We start from the raw sequence: 13,553 nt of genomic DNA on the forward strand, positions 1-13,553 counted from the left end.
TCTCCCCTTGCAGGAGGAAAAAAAAAAGGAGAAAAGGGAACACTGTTTGTGACTTAAAATACCTAATAAACTGAAGAAGATGTAGCATGGATTTAGAGCCCCAAAACCCACGAGCATTTCAGCCCAGCTTCCTGCACATTGAATATGTATTTTAAAGGAAAGGAGCCAAGATTTACTTGTGTGTTTTGCTTTGCTTGGAATATTTTTGCTCATTTGATATCTAAAAGTCAGGGGCCATGTCGGAGAGAGGCTGGCTAACTGGCCATTGTGAAGATTTCTGCTGATGGTTCACAGTGGTGCACAGAAGCAATATGTATCCAACTGTGTAAACTATGCTCCCCGCACCTACTAGCAGGGTTCAAAAGGATTGCGCGGCAAGAATATGAAAACTGCTTATGGTGGTGGGGGGGGAAACCACCGCCGGCACATTGGCTGGTACTCAGACTGTATAAATAGCCCGGAGATGAAAGCAGTGAGTAAAGCAGAACTCAGGGAAAGGGGACCCCAAAAAGTTGGGAACGACTCTTTAAAAATGGGCTCCTTGAAGCAATCAGCTTGATTCTTTCACGTTGTTTTTGACGGCAGATATTATTTGGACCATCTCGTGAGCTCTGCCAAGTATGTCTCCTCTCAAGAGGACTCCATAATCCTCTTACTTTCGTTCACATCTCTAAAGCAGCTACATCCCCTCATTTTTATAAGCTGCCGTCATCAGTTCACTTCATGATCGAGCTGCTCTCATTTCTGGTCTGAGGCAGCAGCTTGATTGGGAGCTCATGCCTCCCCGCTAGAAATGAGCAGCACGCCGCACTGGAGAGCAAACATTCCTACCTGCCTCCCGTTTCAGCTGTCAACCTTGACCTCTTCGCCAGTGGAAGTGAAACGTTTCCAAAACACACAGGAGTCCGTAGATGCTTCTTTGATTAAAACCATCCAAATTAAACATGCCTCTCCCGAAACACATGGCCAGGAGAGACGATCAGTTCCCAAAGGATTTAGCTCGGTACCAGTTTGTTGGGCAACTTGCATATTTTTTTTAATAGTCTTAACCAAGGAGCATTGAACACACTTCTTCTTCCTTCCTTTTTCCAATCAGAGCCTCCTTATGATACATCGGCAACATAAATAAATAAATAACGGTCTGGGCATTTCAATTAAAATAGGTTTCAGAGATCAGGATTAGCTATCCTCGGAGGTGACTGACTCTCGTATCAAATCATGTCAACTCCATTAATAACTGGACCACTGACCCTTAAAACTAGAGCAGATTTTCCCTCTCATTTCTCTAATTTCCTAAAACTGTTTGGAGTGGTTTTTTTTACGCTGTGAGCCACAAAATATTAAGGGCTGGATTTATTTACACTAGTTTGAATATCCAGGCTTGTCTTGCTTCGTGTTTTATCCCAAATTGCTCTGTATGCTTCATAGGTTTCCCATAAATAGTAAGAGTGGGTTCTGTGCAATACCACAGGTTAAAGATCCTCTACGTCTTATGCGGGCAAGCAGGGCCAGATCTGGCAGTCCTTTCTCAGGCAAAATTCCCATTGCCTGCACAAGATCTGCAGGCTGCTTAATTTATCGCTTTACAGTAACTATAGATTTTAAAAGGACATGAGGGCAGCCTTGTCTGTATCTCTTTTTTTTTCTTTAGGAATGATCCTTCCCTCTGTTTTATAAAGCTCACCTTTCTTAGCCGGGCTGATTTCTGCCAACGTTCACAGGGGGTGGGGGAGGATGTTATTCCATTGTGCTGTCCCAAACACCAGACTTTTCCTCCAATTCTTAATCCTCTATTCCCGCTCCCACCCCTGAAATCTCCCCCAAGTTGCTAGCAGTAGAAAGAGCAGTGTTTTAATTTTCTGTTGTCTTGCCAAGTCAGAATGGGATTAAATGCTCTCAAGGTCTCTGGACTATCACTTTACCCAAAACATCCATCCCAAGCATTCAAAGAGGCATAGAGACTCTGCATAGCTATTTATTTTAAATGCCTGATTAAAATTTCATGAAAACAGGAAGTCAGGGGAAAAGAATAGATTGCAAGAACGACGAAATCCAGGGCTTTGTAATTTTTAGCTCAACATCACACAGCAACAACAAAAAAAGCATGTTAAATTGTAAGTAAGGAATATTTTCACAATTGTGCCGAGGCCAGTAATAGCATATTTTGTCATTGGCTGGGGAGTTCATGGGCTACAAAAGAGGCCTATTTTTTACTTATCTTATTACACAGTTTTGATTCCATTTAGTAATTGTCACCTTAAGGTAACCCAAAGCTGCTGTACTTAAAACCTCTCTCTGATGTTAGGATTTTTTTTTTCCAGCGCTCCATTGTTTTTTCTATCTCAGCAGTAATAAATATTGCAATACCACATCCTTAACAATGCTGCAGCTTTTCTATCCTTGTATGTTTCTGGCTTCTGAATGCTTAATCATGTCTAATTTTCAGATCAAGTGGGATAAAAATGGAGGCAAAAAAGAAAAAAAAGGAAGGCGCTTTTTTTAAAAAATAATTATCAAATACTGTTGATTTTCCAGGTTTGCCTATCTTCCAGAAAGTGTTTTTTCTTATAAATAATTGAATGTTTGTTTGGGTTTTTTTAAATGCACTTGGCTGAAAATGTGGATTGGAAACTTAGACCAAGTACAAGTCATTTCCATTATAAAAGCATTTTGAGTTTGACCCAAAGCCCACTGAAGCCAATGAAAATACTCTCCCCTTGCCTTCAGTGGGCTCTGGATGGGAGGACCTTCATTAACTCTCATCAGTCACATTCCAGCTCTCTTAACCTTGTGCAAATAGTGCTTTGCCCTGGATTCCTCCTGCTTACTGGAGCACATGTGGAACAAGGGGATCAGAATCTGTCCACCTGCCGTTCCCTTGTTACCAGGTGTTGCAAAAGCACGGATCGGCGTTAAAACGCTTTGAAGTGGAAACATCAACCTCAAGGCTGCAGTGACAACCCCTAGGCGCCCTGGCTACAGCTTTCATTGGCTGCAATTATGCAATACTTGTGACTGCTTAATGGGTAAATACGTTTCATTTGCTGGTGTCAATGAAAACCTGTCGGTATATTTGTCGGTCAGAGTCGGTTGCAAGAACAGCTTATAAGTGCCAGTGAGAGATGAGCCAAACCTGCTCAGGTAGCTACAGCTATGGAAGGACCAACCTGCCAGCAGATAAAACAGAGATGTTACTAGCTGTGCAAGTGCATCACTTATTTTGACTATCTATAACCAAACCTGCAGTGCTGAAATGAATGCTGCATTGGGGAGGAGGAGAGGGACCATTTGTTACGAAGTCTCCAGGTCTGTACGTACCATGCATCAATTTGATTTGTGCTCTGAGTTTGCTTCACAGCACTCAGAATACCTAGTCACTCTGCCACCTCTTCCCATCATGTGGCCGGCTAGGTGCAGATATAGCTCAGCTGCTTAAAGAGCTCTACTACCACCAGGGAAAACAGGAAATGATTCCAGAATAAATTGGATGCCTGCGTTATGGATCTCTCTATACAGATACATGCAGATATAGATAGACTGACTGATGTCTAGATACATAGCAAACTAGTCCCTTCCTTTGTGCTGTATTTACCATCAGCTCAGCCAGTCCAGTGCTACTATTCAGGCATCCGTTTTGGGCACCACAAGGGGAAGGAAAGGGACCTGGCTTTGCCACATCAGACCCCCCTCTCTCTACCGTACACTGTTAAAACACAGGGTGCCAGGAGTAATCTCCAGGTAGTTCCTGTGGCACTACTCAGATTCGGTCCCCACTGATCCCTGTGGAGAGTCCCCGTTCTAATCCGAGCAGTGCAGAAGGGTGGGAGATTTGCCCATCCAGGTACTACGGTGCAAAGCAACGTGCATTTGCCAGCAAACAGATGAGAATTTCTGTTGAACTGCAGTGGGCCAAATTATGATCCTCAGTGTGATCCCGGCATTCTTCAGTTGGAGTCAGCTCAGAACGGATCTTGTCTCCAGAACTGGTCATGTTTTGATGCCTACAAAAATACACGCTCTTGGATATATTGCCCTCAAATCAACTTTGGCCTGTGGTTTTACACAGGCCTAATATATACAGCACTGAAAAATCATATCTATCTGAGCCCTTGATAAAATAAGTTCCTGTAGAGTCTGCATTTTGTTAGAGAGCTAGCTGAGGTTTCCTTCTTATTTACAAAAGTGTGAGTGTGCATGTGTGTGTGCATGTGTAGCTTTTAAGAGAAAATTATGATGCAAACTTTGGATACGCCTGAGACCTGGAAGTCTTCCACTGTGTTTTCCTCCACACAGCAAGAACTCAACAAGCTCTGGCTTGGGTTTCTTGGGACTGGCGGTTGATACCTTCCTCAGAAGTAGATTCTACCGTTATTTCTATTAGGGTTTCATTGGAATAGTAGGGCTAAAGGAAAGGGAAAAAGCAGAACAGTAAATATAGGACTACTTAGTTGGTTGGCTGAATATATATGCATGAAACACAATGAGCCCACAAAGGACCCTCTGTCTTTTTTCAGTCCCTGGATCGCTGGGCATTATACTTCCCTGAGTTAGTGGCCTTTTAATTTCATGGACCTGCCAGTGTATAGGGCCTAAGCCTCTAGCGCAGTTATTCTTCATAGAAGGAGGTAGGAAAATTGGCTCCTGCAAAATGTGCTTTAAGAAGGAACTACAAAATAACCTCCTGGAAATTTTGCAAAGCAAATGCACGTTGCCTGGTCCATGCCTGCATGCTCCAGTCAGACATTCATTGCCAGCATGTCACAGGTGCATGCCACAAGGGAGGGTGCAGCAAATTTAATTGTGAGGCAGGTGGCGATAGCTCTAGATCTGTAACACATTCATCCCAAGGTGCACTTGGGCATCTGTTATCGAGTGAAGTCATTTTTGTCGTGGTTGCTTAAGAGAGATTTTAGCAGCAGAAAAACATCCCCCATGCCTCAAATACCATAAGAGGGGCATTTTAAGCAGAGCCCAAGGGTGGCTCCTGGAGTTCTCTGCTGAGCTTATGAAAAAAGGAAAGGAGTGTTGTAGGATTACAAGTAAGTGGCTCGAGTGTTTTTAGAAGCTTAATAAGGCTTTCTCCTCTCTCACTATCACCCTATTATCGATGCAAGGTTTTCCTTTTTAGATATCAACAGCTATTTTAAAAAATGCTGCCACTTAAGGACCTATTAATCACACTGCCCCTGTGCATAGTAGCCAGATTCTTCCATCACACGTGTACATTCATCTTTCAGTATGCCTCAATGGCCATTTAATGGACAGAACTGGGCCTTTTGTAACGAAGTACCTCGGGAGCCTGTGACGAACCTGTGAGAACCTCCTCAGAGTAATAACAGCTGATGTTTATGCTGCATCTTTCACCCTGAAACTCTTAAGCGCTCGTACCCCGTACACAGGATCCAGGAATCACTTCTCCCATAATTGACATGCAGCCATCTCTGGGGTGGAGTGCAATGACTGCCTCCCAGCAGTATAGAACAGGAAGAATGCCCTATCCATTTGAAACTGCAGGAGGACTTTAAATAAGCAATATATAATTACCCAACCTGGCAGGTTGCCAGCTAGCAGCTCTATGACGCAAAGATACCACCGCGTTGTAATGTCCACGAGGGGATGAAAGCTTGGTGTTATGGCTCATCTGAAAGATGCATGTAAAACGGCAAAGTATAAAAAAAAAACGGTGATTGCAGTTTTTAAGTGATAGCGTATAATTATCCCAAAGGGAGGTTTTTCACTATCACTTACTGAATAGCCTCTCGTGACTTTGGGATCTGATTACTTTGTTGTTTGCAAGTCTTTGGAGTGACTTGCTGTGGAAGCCACCGGGCCCACCCATCTCTTGCCACCCTCTGGTACAACCTTTTATTAGTAGTTCTCGCCTTGTTTCCCCTCCTCGGTTCACAGAGTGACTTCTTTGCTAGCTGGCAGCCTGCATAGGTGAACAGAAAGTGTAAGAACTTGATAACCTGTAGCAAATGTTTTCTGTCTCCCTGAAGAACAGTGCATTGAAAAATAATTTGCAGAAGACAGCGGCAGTGATCTCGTTTCATTTTTGATATAACTACTACAGTTTCTAACTGTAAACTCTTATCAGGGAAGTACTCCTACAGCTCCTCATCAGCAAAGACTCTTGCAAGCAAGCACTGTATTATTGCTTCATCCCATGTGGCTTTTTTTTTCCCCCATCAATACTGTTCTGACTTCTTAAGCCTTTTGGAGAGAGAGCAATTGGTCTCTTCTAAGTGATTTGGGGTCCTTTAATATCAGAGGTTACATTTTTTAACAGTCTTTTTTTTAAAGAGAAAAATAGGATCACATTTTGGGAAAAGAAAAGGAACGATCTGAACAAATAAATCCTGATTTTAAAAGTAGGAATAGTCTTGGCTGGGCCACGTGCCATACTTGAAGCTAAACTAACTGCTTAAAAGTATAACTCATTAGTGTGTGAATTTAGATGGGTTTGACCTTGTGCGCTTTCAAAACCTGCAGACTAGGGCAAAGATTGCAGCACTTTGACAATTTACATCAGCTGGGGATTTTTTTTCCCCCTTCATATGGTCAAGCTATCTTCACAATGCCATATTCCAGGATTAACTGTAAAAATACGTTCTAATTAAACAAGCCGAGTAAATTTAGTTTATAAGGGAATAAACATCTCGAGCCGACAAACTACTATTGAGTGCTGTGCAAATGAGTGCTAACCACCCTTAGAATTGCAGTAAGCTAAAAGTGGAAATAAATGTTAGAAATATAAGCCAGAAAGAAATATAAAATACACCATTTTTATGGGAGGAAAAGGGGAACATGGGGTTTTTATTGGCTCGGTTCTTTCTTCTGCTAAGGATTTAATGTTATGTTTTTACCTAGTTGCATGATATACTGCAGAGAAATGCACAGAAATTCCAGATTACATTTGAATAGTAACATCTAGTAAATTTTATGTTGGGAAATTTAGAGCGTGCCAAACAGCTAGCTACATCGACAAAAGGGTAACATGAATAGGTTAGAGAATTATTAGCCTCTAATAATAGATGATATGGTATATATCAAGTAATGAGCACTTGCTATCCTACATTTATCTGTTACATGATGTCCTTTTTAATTATCTATCCTGCTGCCACTGGGGCCAGCAGCTGGCACAAGAAACACCACAAAGCTTCTTTCACTAGATAACTCCTTCCAATCCCTCTTTCCCTGGCTTAGGCTAGCAGCATAAATGTACTCTGAATCAGGTTCCCTACTTTTGCTAGGCATATTTCCCCTGGAAAACAAACCATCCTAGGAGGACTCTGGTCTGGGAATGATAGTTTCAAATAGGTGATGCCACGGTTTTAAACACGCGGGTAGTATGTTAGCAAAGCTCCACAGAAGTTGACAGACCTGTATGAAATTTAGACCAGTTGCAAAAGTTGATCTTCAATGACCTGTGGCGTTTGCCTCCATAAATATAAAGCTCTTTGCAGGTCATTAGGCAAATCTGGCTATTGTGCTTAATTACATTTATAATTGGTGCTCACTATCTTTAATTCAATAATAAATTAGCGATATCTGGGAACATTTATTTTCCAGCACTCAGTGTCACCAGTTTCACAACAGGGTAACATCTACGGCATCGCTCCTCTATTACATGAAATAAAAGCAGCAGCAAGATCAAACTAATTTCCCCAAAATAAAATTGAATTCAGCAAGGGGTTCAGTGGCATTATTTCCTTTCTTTTCTTTTATTCTATCATTTCACTACTGGAGGCCCCCCAGAAGTGAAAAGGGGGGTAAAAAAACAACCCCCGAAACCATAAAAGCCTGTTCATTCTGGAAGTGCATTAATAAAAAAAAATGCGAGTTTTGTGGGACAAAGTAAATAAGGCAATTCATATATCATTCCTAAGACACTCAGAAACGAGGCAAAGAAAAATAACCATCTGATATTTTGTATAAAGATATTTCCATGAGTCAGCTCATTTTCAGGTTTCTGGGCTTCCAGCTGCAAGCTCTGCAGTGTTGGCTTATCTTCTGCTTGTGGCCTTGCATGTGCCAGAATTAGCTTATAATTGGCTGTGTTTCCCCTTTGTAAGAAGTAATAATAGAGGCTTTATCAGCAGAGAATGACGAAAAATTTGGATGTTTTTAATTTCATCACAACTTGTAATTTTTCCAGGCCTTGTATTGTATGAACAGACATCAGAGTTTCTTGCCCGGTCATGGAGCTGACAACACCAAGGATGATTTTTGCAGGGAAGATGTACAGCCGGGAAGAGTGAACCCTCCTTCCAGAGTTTCCCGAGGGCCTTGGCAATGCACGTGGCAGGCCAGCATAGGACTCTTCCACTGCAGGTCCCCGTACGGGGTTTATGGACTGCGGCATTTATCGTTGCTCTGCCCTTAGACCGAGACTCAGATGTACCTTACGGCTGTGCTGACATGGCACGGTGACTGCTGCAAACTGTTTTCTCTGACTGTTCATTCATTTGTGTTTTTAAGGGAATTCGCTTCAGCTGTCTTTGCTTCTGCCTTCTGTCCGAGCTTTAAAGCAAATGACTTTAACTAGCGGGAGTGTTCACTGAAAGGGCTTCCCAGAGAGAAATATGCAAATGTTCGTGGGAAAATTCATTTTAAATTTGCACGTGACAGAAGACTCCAGCTATTCATCCAGTCAGGAAGACAGAAACAACTGTCACGTGATTTAGCTGACCAGTCACAACCTGAATATTTGCATGCATGCAGTCTACCTATTCAACCTTTGGTTGAATAAATTCAAGCAGCAAATATATGTAATGAAATGGCAATCTGCTTGTGGATATCTTGTGCATAGAAAAGAGACTACATGTGTTGAATAATTTTATCACAGGGCATTATTTACCCAGCAATGCTGACACCCAGGTATTTCTTTTGAGCCACTTGCAGCATATAGTAGGAATCTGAGGTGTAACCATAATAGGATCTTAATTTGGCTTTGTGTTTGAGTAGTTTCTCTATCTCTAGGCACTTGATTAAACAGATGACAAAAACCATACCCCATCAGGTTAAGTGACTTGCCCACAGTCATAAAGCAGTTCAGTGGCAAGGTAGTAATAAATCCCAACTCTCCTAATTTCAGACATTAGTTGTAGCCACCAGATGGTACTGCACCTGTCTGGACAGATTATTCTCTGTATATCGGATCAGGATTCAGAGCAGGAGTCTGGTCCTTGTCTCAGTATATCCTTGGGAAGGTCACAACTTCTCCAGGTCTTAATTTACCCACTTGTAAAGTGGTTGTAATACCAGCAGAGAGCAGTTCTGTGGGGGTGCAGGTTTTCAGAGTTGTGATGGGTTCTTTACGGCTGAAGTGCTTAAATCAGGCTTGGATATTTTGCTAAAATATACGTCCTCACTCAACCAGAAGCCATGGATGGGCTGGACAAAAGAAATGTGTAGGGAAATTCTTTGGCTTGCCTGGTGCAAGAGTTTGGCTTAGATGATCTCTGAGTCTTTGAGGTCTTTTAACTGCTTTCTGTTCCTCAGATGCAAGGATGCTACAAGTGTAGTACAAAATATTAGCCTTTCAGACTGGGCCATGTAGGGCAAGCAATACTTTTTTCCTCCATACATCTGTCTAAAAGCATTTGCCACTGATGACATAACGTGGAGGCCAAACTACTCCATTGGATTCTATGGACAGAGGAGAGCACACAGTAATTTTTGAGCTAAATGAATGCCAACAAACAGAGGCTGACAAAGTATTTAAAAGATAAACTAGGCCCATGTTATTGAGTACTTCTAAAGGAAGCAGTAAAATCTTAAACATTGATTTGGTGCTTTACTGGAAACCAATAAAGACTGAAAATAGTGGTTGCATTCTGAAAAGTGTGGCTCCAGGAAAAATTCTTGTATTTGGGTGGGATAGATCGCTCTCTTCTGGGATCCCTGCTATACACAAAGTGGGGCAGAGATATTGGTTGCTATTCCCAAGGTCTTCTTGTCTGCCAGAGGTTTCAGATGAAGCCTTTTAGGTATGATGACCAAAGGATGTTTTCAGATACGTCCACACGTGTGGGTGCACACACACGTGCGTGTAAATGCATCCGTGGAAAGTGCCTATCTTTGGAGAGCATCAAAACCATTATTACTGCATGGAGCAATTCTGTGTAATCCCACAGTATTCCTGATGGGAAATCTACTATCCAAAGACGCCCTCTCCATTTACCCGAGTATACTGGTGCTCCAGCTAGCTCGAAAGGGAAGCATTGCTTTTTTAAGGCACGGTTGGGACAACAGCTCTCAGGGTGACCGTGTAGACGAAGGGCCACATCCCACCAGAGCCAGGACAGTTGGCAGTCCAAGCTCTTGTACATGCTGTGTGAAATGCATGCCATTCCCCTGAGCTTATAGACACAGTTACAAATGAAGCAAAAAATGGCAGGAATGACATTCTCATGCTAACTTTAGTGCGTCCCCATTTGTATAGCTGACGTATTGTCGTCAAGTCCACCTGGCTTTTCAGGCTCTACGAACTTGGCCAGAAAAATACTGCTGTAGGCTGAGACCTTAGCACAGAAGATATCAGGTCTATCGTCACTTTCTATTTACCTGTTTAATCAGGGGTAACATCCATTGGGGCATTTTTAAGTGATTTCAGTGGAAAACCTGAGATTGCATGGGTGTAAAGTGCTTTTTAGTTTGCCTTGGCATAGCTCTAAAATTGATGTTTAAAAAGCACTTGGCTGTGAATAAACATAATAGACTAAAATGGCTGCACATGCCATTTAACACCAATGGCTTCCTCGCTAATCTGTGCAGGGAGAAGCAGCTGAAAGCCTGGATCTCTCCCCTTCTCCTCACTCCCTCCATGTGGACTCGGTTACATCTCCCTCATCAGTTCTCTCTTCCCTGGTGCCCTGTGAGCAGAGGGCTGTCCGGAAAGAATGAGGTAGGTTATAGGCTGGCTTGGGGAAACTTTTCACAGTCCTTTCCAGTAAACCTGCAGAGACTTCCCTAGGCTCTGGAAGCCCTCCAAACTAAGGCCCTCGCTTTTCGTGGTGTCGTTGGGGTGGCCGCTAGGAAAAGAAATGCAAAGAGTCTGACTCCAGTCAAGCTATTGGTGGTGGTAGTCATGGTAGGACATGGATGATCCTGGCCTTGCACTGATCCCTGAAGCTCTGGTAGAGCTTTGGAGGTTCATCTATCCCCTACCTTGTCCTGTGGCATTTTCTGGCCCCAGGCAGTATCACTTCAAAGAGGAAGCGATCTGGTTCTTCACCATTGAATTAAAATTCACTGTTGTTTGAGGTTCTTAATTTGTGTAAGTGATTTCATTTGTTTATCCTCTCATTTCCTAAGGAGTTGGTTGCTACTGCAGTTGTGCACCTCAAGCATGCAGTGCATGCCACGATGCTAAGTTGTTGGTGTGTGTGGCTTTTCCAGGGGATACTTGCAAGTGATGGTTAATAAACTTAACAGAATGCTAAATAATTTAGGAACAAAGTTTGGATTTTATAAAAATTGGGAATCCCCATACTTAATATGAATATGAGTATTTTCATATTTTTTTTATTCTGTGGTAAAAGGTTGTTCAAGAGGGCTTTCATTTGCATTTAGGTGTTTCCCTGTTCAGTTTTGGGAATCCAGAAAAAAGCAGAATCTGGCTAGGACTTGGAAGCTGGAAATGAGACTAAAAACCAAATAAAGCTAACGAGTCTTAATTTACCTGCTGACATGCAGGTATTTCTTTTGAGCCACTTGCAGCATATAGTAGGAATCTGAGTGTAACCACAATAGGATCATAATTTGAACTGAATTAAATGTAAAGGAACATAAATAATAGCAAATAAATTAGAGTACAACCATGGCTTCGGTTTCAGCATTTACATTTCATTTGTGAAGCAGGTTACATCTCAGTGCCCAGTTCTGGCCATGTTCACACTTTCGCTTCTTGGGAGCTATCTCAGCGTTCGTTGAAAGGCTCACCCCATCCCCAGGGCAGTGGAGGTGCAAGGAGTTTATGTACAACAGATTGCGAAAATTGTGACTATCAGTAGAAGGGAATTTGGTATCTTTTTCCCTGGGTAATTCAAGAATCAGTGGCTTCTCTTTCCATCCCTGACTCCCCTTCCATCCCAGGCACATGAAGTGCTCCACGAAAACTATGGGAAGAATTTGTGGAGCTACAGATCAAGGAAGCTAATAACCTACAAGCCAGGTTTTTTCTGCCTTTATAAGCAGAGATCCTGGTTTTCCTTGATAAAAATTCACAAATTCTCTGATAAAAACCCAAAAATCCATGATTAAAATGAGAGGCCTCTCACCCCACCCCCAGCCTTGCTGGTACCCCTCACTCCCCCCCACAACCCGCTGGTCCTGCTCATGCCTCTCACTCCCCCCGCCCCACAACCCCTTGGCCCTGCTTGTGCCCCTCACCCCGCTCCACCTCTACCCTCCAGTCCTGCCAGAGGGGGCCTCCAGCTGCCAGGGCTGTGGGGCCAGGGCCCTGGGTCCACAGACCCCTGCCCCCAGCAGAAGGCAGTGGCTGCTGCAGCAGAGCCTGGCTCACCCCCTTCCATCCCTGCCTGCTGCAGGCTTAGGTGGGGGGGGCAGCTTCCCACTGCTGCACACACGACTGGGTGGTAGGGGGGGCCTGTACCCCCCGGATCTTTGTGCGCGGTGCGGGTGGCCCACTGTAGGCTTGGGCTCCCATCTTGCTGCCATCTTTTTCCCCTTAGGGGAAAGAAACAGATGAAGGCTGAGAGCGAAGGACAATACCATCAACATTGGCTGTGGAGTTTATATCAGGTTTCGTTCCACCCAGAAGGCTGGTATTTGCTTCCCTTCTCCTTGCTTGAAAGAGCAGTGGGTTCAGAAGCAGAAACCCTCAGGCCTGCAAGAAAGCAGGACTCTCTTTTCAGGTGTAGTGGCCTCTGCTTCCCTCCTGCCAGATATTGGAGCCGTGCTGCCAAAAATTCACTCGCCCACTGCCACCACCTACCATGAAGAGGGTCCTGCTCTGTGGAGCAGCCATATGCAGCCCTTAATGCCAGGTTGGTCTGTATTCAGGTTTATAAGGATTTCCTGCAGGTTGGTGTGGGCATAATACTTATAGCATAGCCATGACTTCACGTCTTCTGCCTCTTTTCTTTCTCCCTTCAGAGCCTTGGTCTTGGTGAGTGAGCTTCATGAAGTCTATGACAGCTTCCTCTTTCCTCTGGGAAAGGGGAAGAGACATTCCTGTGGAGGGGGAGCCTTCTGAGCTGTTCTTGTGTAGGATGGGGAAAAGGCAGGAGCTGGAATAAATGCTCAGCCTCTCCCCTTCCCCCTTTTCTTTCTGTTAGCAGCGTGCACGGAGAGACTGTTTTCAGTCTGCTTTAGACTTGAACCTAAGCCTTTCTGCTCCTTTCACATTTCAACCGTGTGCCAGGACATCACATCAGGTTCCATCACATTACATCGGATCAGCCGTAATGTGCCCATCAGCATAGTGCGAGGCCCCTTGGGACAGGTATCACAAGTTCAGAGATTACCGTCACATCTGTCAAGAGCAGCGCATTCAGAGTGCGAGAGCCCTTTGGGTCTGGGCAGGT

General features: G+C 43.6%; 1 protein-coding gene across 3 annotated transcripts in view; it reads left to right on the top strand.

Annotated features, from left to right (window-relative positions):
- Positions 1 to 13,553, top strand: part of MAF (MAF bZIP transcription factor) — a 237,877-nt gene that overhangs the window by 47,418 nt on the left and 176,906 nt on the right. The window contains exon 3 of one of the 3 annotated variants that reach the window (XM_090063751.1): positions 8,159 to 9,846. The exons of the other annotated variants lie outside the window; for them this stretch is intronic. The gene's annotated coding sequence lies outside the window, so the exon portion shown is untranslated. Of the gene's footprint in view, positions 1 to 8,158; positions 9,847 to 13,553 lie in introns of those variants that run through there. 3 annotated transcript variants of the gene reach the window in all.

The sequence above is a fragment of the Crocodylus siamensis genome, chromosome 9 (genome assembly GCF_052110815.1).
Source record: "Crocodylus siamensis isolate JL-2025a chromosome 9, ASM5211081v1, whole genome shotgun sequence".
In the NCBI taxonomy this organism is placed as follows: Eukaryota; Metazoa; Chordata; order Crocodylia; family Crocodylidae; genus Crocodylus; species Crocodylus siamensis.